This window comes from Hemicordylus capensis, chromosome 2 (assembly GCF_027244095.1).
Source record: "Hemicordylus capensis ecotype Gifberg chromosome 2, rHemCap1.1.pri, whole genome shotgun sequence".
Lineage (NCBI taxonomy): Eukaryota > Metazoa > Chordata > Lepidosauria > Squamata > Cordylidae > Hemicordylus > Hemicordylus capensis.
In genome coordinates this window covers 222,256,058-222,261,797 of record NC_069658.1, presented here as the reverse complement: position 1 = coordinate 222,261,797, position 5,740 = coordinate 222,256,058, and positions in this window count along the sequence as shown.

Below are 5,740 nucleotides of genomic sequence, written 5' to 3'. Positions count from 1 at the left end.
GAGGAGGAGGGGCGGTCTACCCGCTGGCTCCCGCGCGGGTAGACCGGGCCTCCGCCCCGCACTCTGCCGCTCGAGCGGCGGGCGGAGGCCCGGTCTACCTCCGCGGGGGCTTCCGGGGCGGGTAGACCGGGCCTCCGACGGCCGGAGGCCCGGTCTACCTCCCTAGCCTTCCGGGGCGGGTAGACCGGGCCTCCGACGGCCGGAGGCCCGGTCTACCTCCATAGCAGCCGGTGGCCTCCGGAGGCCCGGTCTACCTCCGCGGGGCTTCCGGGGCGGGTAGACCGGGCCTCCGACGGCCGGAGGCCCGGTCTACCTCCATAGCAGCCGGTGGCCTCCGGAGGCCCGGTCTACCTCCCTAGCCTTCCGGGGCGGGTAGACCGGGCCTCCGACGGCCGGAGGCCCGGTCTACCTCCATAGCAGCCGGTGGCCTCCGGAGGCCCGGTCTACCTCCGCGGGGCTTCCGGGGCGGGTAGACCGGGCCTCCGACGGCCGGAGGCCCGGTCTACCTCCATAGCAGCCGGTGGCCTCCGGAGGCCCGGTCTACCTCCCTAGCCTTCCGGGGCGGGTAGACCGGGCCTCCGACGGCCGGAGGCCCGGTCTACCTCCATAGCAGCCGGTGGCCTCCGGAGGCCCGGTCTCCCTCCCTAGCCTTCTGGGGCGGGTAGACCGGGCCTCCGACGGCCGGAGGCCCGGTCTACCTCCATAGCAGCCGGTGGCCTCCGGAGGCCCGGTCTACCTCCCTAGCCTTCCGGGGCGGGTAGACCGGGCCTCCGACGGCCGGAGGCCCGGTCTACCTCCATAGCAGCCGGTGGCCTCCGGAGGCCCGGTCTACCTCCCTAGCCTTCTGGGGCGGGTAGACCGGGCCTCCGAGGGGCGGAGGCCAGGTCTACCTCCCTTGCCGGCTAGGGCGGGTAGACCGGGCCGCCGTTCCGGACTCTGCCCGGCCTGCTGTCGTGTGAGATCGCCCTGGGTGGAAACAGTTCAGGCGGGCAGGCAGGCAGGCACCACTGCTTCCAGCAGCAGCAGCCAATGGTCCTGCCTGCCCTACTGTGATGTCACCCTGGCTGGAAACAGTTCAGCCAGGCAGGCAGGGCTGGCTTCTGGCAGCAGCAGCCATGGGTCCTGCCTGCCCTACTGTGATGTCACCCTGGCTGGAAACAGTTCAGCCAGGTAGGCAGGCTGGCAGCAGCAGCAGCAGCCAGGTGCCCTGCCTGCCCTACTGTGATGTCACCCTGGCTGGAAACAGTTCAGCCAGGCAGGCTGGCAGTAGCAGCAGCAGCAGGAAGAGGTTGGTGGAGCTTTCGTCAGCCCCTGGCCTGCCCGCCTGCCCGCTTCCCTCCACCAGAGGCCTACCTCCACGGGGTGAGCCGAGCATTAAGCCCGGGAAGGGGGGGGTGGCTCGGCTCGGGGAAGGGGAGCCTTAAGCCCCGGGGTGCGCCAACACCCCCCCCCCCCGACTGGAAAATTAAGCCCGGGGGCGGGTGTCCTCCCGGGGGGGAAGCGGCGGCGTCTCCAGGCCCGGCCGGCCGGAGGCCCGGAGGCCAGGTCTACCCGGCGGGCGGAGGCCAGGTCTACCCGGCGGGCGGAGGCCCGGTCTACCCGCCATTCAGGCCTATGCGGGTAGACCGGGCCTCCGGCGGGCGGAGGCCAGGTCTACCCCCATAGGCCTCTATGGCGGGTAGACCGGGCCTCCGCTCCCCACTCGGTCCCTTCCCCAGCCTGCCTGCCTGCCTGCCAGCGGGCCCTTAAGCCCGGGAAGGGAGGTGGGAGTCCCGGCCAGGGGAAGCGGATCCTTAAGCCCCGGGGACGCCCCCCCCTCCCACTGTGGAAAATTAAGCCCCGGAGGGAGTGTTCTTCCCGGGGGGAAGCGGCGGCGTCTCCAGCCCCGGCCGGACGGAGGCCCGGAGGCCAGGTCTACCCGGCGGGCGGAGGCCAGGTCTACCCGCCATTCAGGCCTATGCGGGTAGACCGGGCCTCCGGGGGGCGGAGGCCAGGTCTACCCGCCATTCGGGCCTATGCGGGTAGACCGGGCCTCCGGCGGGCGGAGGCCAGGTCTACCCCCATAGGCCTCTATGGCGGGTAGACCGGGCCTCCGCTCCCGACTCGGTCCCTTCCCCAGCCTGCCTGCCTGCCTGCCTGCCTGCCTGCCAGCGGGGCGTTAAGCCCGGGAAGGAAGGTGGGAGTCCCGGCCAGGGGAAGCGGATCCTTAAGCCCCGGGGACGCCCCCCCTCCCACTGTGGAAAATTAAGCCCCGGAGGGAGTGTTCTTCCCGGGGGGAAGCGGCGGCGTCTCCAGCCCCGGCCGGACGGAGGCCCGGAGGCCAGGTCTACCCGCCATTCAGGCCTATGCGGGTAGACCGGGCCTCCGGCGGGCGGAGGCCAGGTCTACCCGCCATTCAGGCCTATGCGGGTAGACCGGGCCTCCGGCGGGCGGAGGCCAGGTCTACCCGCCATTCGGGCCTATGCGGGTAGACCGGGCCTCCGGCGGGCGGAGGCCAGGTCTACCCCCATAGGCCTCTATGGCGGGTAGACCGGGCCTCCGCTCCCCACTCGGTCCCTTCCCCAGCCTGCCTGCCTGCCTGCCGGCGGGGCGTTAAGCCCGGGAAGGGAGGTGGGAGCCCCGGCCAGGGGAAGCGGATCCTTAAGCCCCGGGGACGCCCCCCCTCCCACTGTGGAAAATTAAGCCCCGGAGGGAGTGTTCTTCCCGGGGGGAAGCGGCGGCGTCTCCAGGCCGGGCCGGCTGGAGGCCCGGAGGCCAGGTCTACCCGGCGGGCGGAGGCCAGGTCTACCTGCCATTCAGGCCTATGCGGGTAGACCGGGCCTCCGGCGGGCGGAGGCCAGGTCTACCCGCCATTCAGGCCTATGCGGGTAGACCGGGCCTCCGGCGGGCGGAGGCCAGGTCTACCCGCCATTCAGGCCTATGCGGGTAGACCGGGCCTCCGGGGGGCGGAGGCCAGGTCTACCCGCCATTCAGGCCTATGCGGGTAGACCGGGCCTCCGGCGGGCGGAGGCCAGGTCTACCCGCCATTCAGGCCTATGCGGGTAGACCGGGCCTCCGGCGGGCGGAGGCCAGGTCTACCCGCCATTCGGGCCTATGCGGGTAGACCGGGCCTCCGGCGGGCGGAGGCCAGGTCTACCCCCATAGGCCTCTATGGCGGGTAGACCGGGCCTCCGCTCCCGACTCGGTCCCTTCCCCAGCCTGCCTGCCTGCCTGCCTGCCTGCCTGCCAGCGGGGCGTTAAGCCCGGGAAGGAAGGTGGGAGTCCCGGCCAGGGGAAGCGGATCCTTAAGCCCCGGGGACGCCCCCCCTCCCACTGTGGAAAATTAAGCCCCGGAGGGAGTGTTCTTCCCGGGGGGAAGCGGCGGGGTCTCCAGGCCGGGCAGGCCGGAGGCCCGGAGGCCAGGTCTACCCGCCATTCAGGCCTATGCGGGTAGACCGGGCCTCCGGCGGGCGGAGGCCAGGTCTACCCGCCATTCAGGCCTATGCGGGTAGACCGGGCCTCCGGCGGGCGGAGGCCAGGTCTACCCGCCATTCAGGCCTATGCGGGTAGACCGGGCCTCCGGCGGGCGGAGGCCAGGTCTACCCGCCATTCGGGCCTATGCGGGTAGACCGGGCCTCCGGCGGGCGGAGGCCAGGTCTACCCCCATAGGCCTCTATGGCGGGTAGACCGGGCCGCCGCTCCCGACTCGGTCCCTTCCCCAGCCTGCCTGCCTGCCTGCCGGCGGGGCGTTAAGCCCGGGAAGGGAGGTGGGAGCCCCGGCCAGGGGAAGCGGATCCTTAAGCCCCGGGGACGCCCCCCCTCCCACTGTGGAAAATTAAGCCCCGGAGGGAGTGTTCTTCCCGGGGGGAAGCGGCGGCGTCTCCAGCCCCGGCCGGACGGAGGCCCGGAGGCCAGGTCTACCCGGCGGGCGGAGGCCAGGTCTACCCGCCATTCAGGCCTAGGCGGGTAGACCGGGCCTCCGGGGGGCGGAGGCCAGGTCTACCCGCCATTCAGGCCTATGCGGGTAGACCGGGCCTCCGGGGGGCGGAGGCCAGGTCTACCCGCCATTCAGGCCTATGCGGGTAGACCGGGCCTCCGGGGGGCGGAGGCCAGGTCTACCCGCCATTCAGGCCTATGCGGGTAGACCGGGCCTCCGGGGGGCGGAGGCCAGGTCTACCCGCCATTCGGGCCTATGCGGGTAGACCGGGCCTCCGGCGGGCGGAGGCCAGGTCTACCCGCCATTCAGGCCTATGCGGGTAGACCGGGCCTCCGGCGGGCGGAGGCCAGGTCTACCCCCATAGGCCTCTATGGCGGGTAGACCGGGCCTCCGCTCCCCACTCGGTCCCTTCCCCAGCCTGCCTGCCGGCGGGGCCTTAAGCCCGGGAAGGGAGGTGGGAGCCCCGGCCAGGGGAAGCGGATCCTTAAGCCCCGGGGACGCCCCCCCCTCCCACTGTGGAAAATTAAGCCCCGGAGGGAGTGTTCTACCCGGGGGGAAGCGGCGGCGTCTCCAGCCCCGGCCGGACGGAGGCCCGGAGGCCAGGTCTACCCGGCGGGCGGAGGCCAGGTCTACCCGCCATTCGGGCCTATGCGGGTAGACCGGGCCTCCGGCGGGCGGAGGCCAGGTCTACCCGCCATTCGGGCCTATGCGGGTAGACCGGGCCTCCGGCGGGCGGAGGCCAGGTCTACCCGCCATTCGGGCCTATGCGGGTAGACCGGGCCTCCGGCGGGCGGAGGCCAGGTCTACCCGCCATTCGGGCCTATGCGGGTAGACCGGGCCTCCGGCGGGCGGAGGCCAGGTCTACCCGCCATTCGGGCCTATGCGGGTAGACCGGGCCTCCGGCGGGCGGAGGCCAGGTCTACCCCCATAGGCCTCTATGGCGGGTAGACCGGGCCTCCGCTCCCGACTCGGTCCCTTCCCCAGCCTGCCTGCCTGCCTGCCGGCGGGGCGTTAAGCCCGGGAAGGGAGGTGGGAGTCCCGGCCAGGGGAAGCGGATCCTTAAGCCCCGGGGACGCCCCCCCTCCCACTGTGGAAAATTAAGCCCCGGAGGGAGTGTTCTTCCCGGGGGGAAGCGGCGGGGTCTCCAGGCCGGGCAGGCCGGAGGCCCGGAGGCCAGGTCTACCCGCCATTCAGGCCTATGCGGGTAGACCGGGCCTCCGGCGGGCGGAGGCCAGGTCTACCCGCCATTCAGGCCTATGCGGGTAGACCGGGCCTCCGGCGGCCGGAGGCCAGGTCTACCCGCCATTCAGGCCTATGCGGGTAGACCGGGCCTCCGGCGGGCGGAGGCCAGGTCTACCCGCCATTCGGGCCTATGCGGGTAGACCGGGCCTCCGGCGGGCGGAGGCCAGGTCTACCCCCATAGGCCTCTATGGCGGGTAGACCGGGCCGCCGCTCCCGACTCGGTCCCTTCCCCAGCCTGCCTGCCTGCCTGCCGGCGGGGCGTTAAGCCCGGGAAGGGAGGTGGGAGCCCCGGCCAGGGGAAGCGGATCCTTAAGCCCCGGGGACGCCCCCCCTCCCACTGTGGAAAATTAAGCCCCGGAGGGAGTGTTCTTCCCGGGGGGAAGCGGCGGCGTCTCCAGCCCCGGCCGGACGGAGGCCCGGAGGCCAGGTCTACCCGGCGGGCGGAGGCCAGGTCTACCCGCCATTCAGGCCTAGGCGGGTAGACCGGGCCTCCGGGGGGCGGAGGCCAGGTCTACCCGCCATTCAGGCCTATGCGGGTAGACCGGGCCTCCGGGGGGCGGAGGCCAGGTCTACCCGCCATTC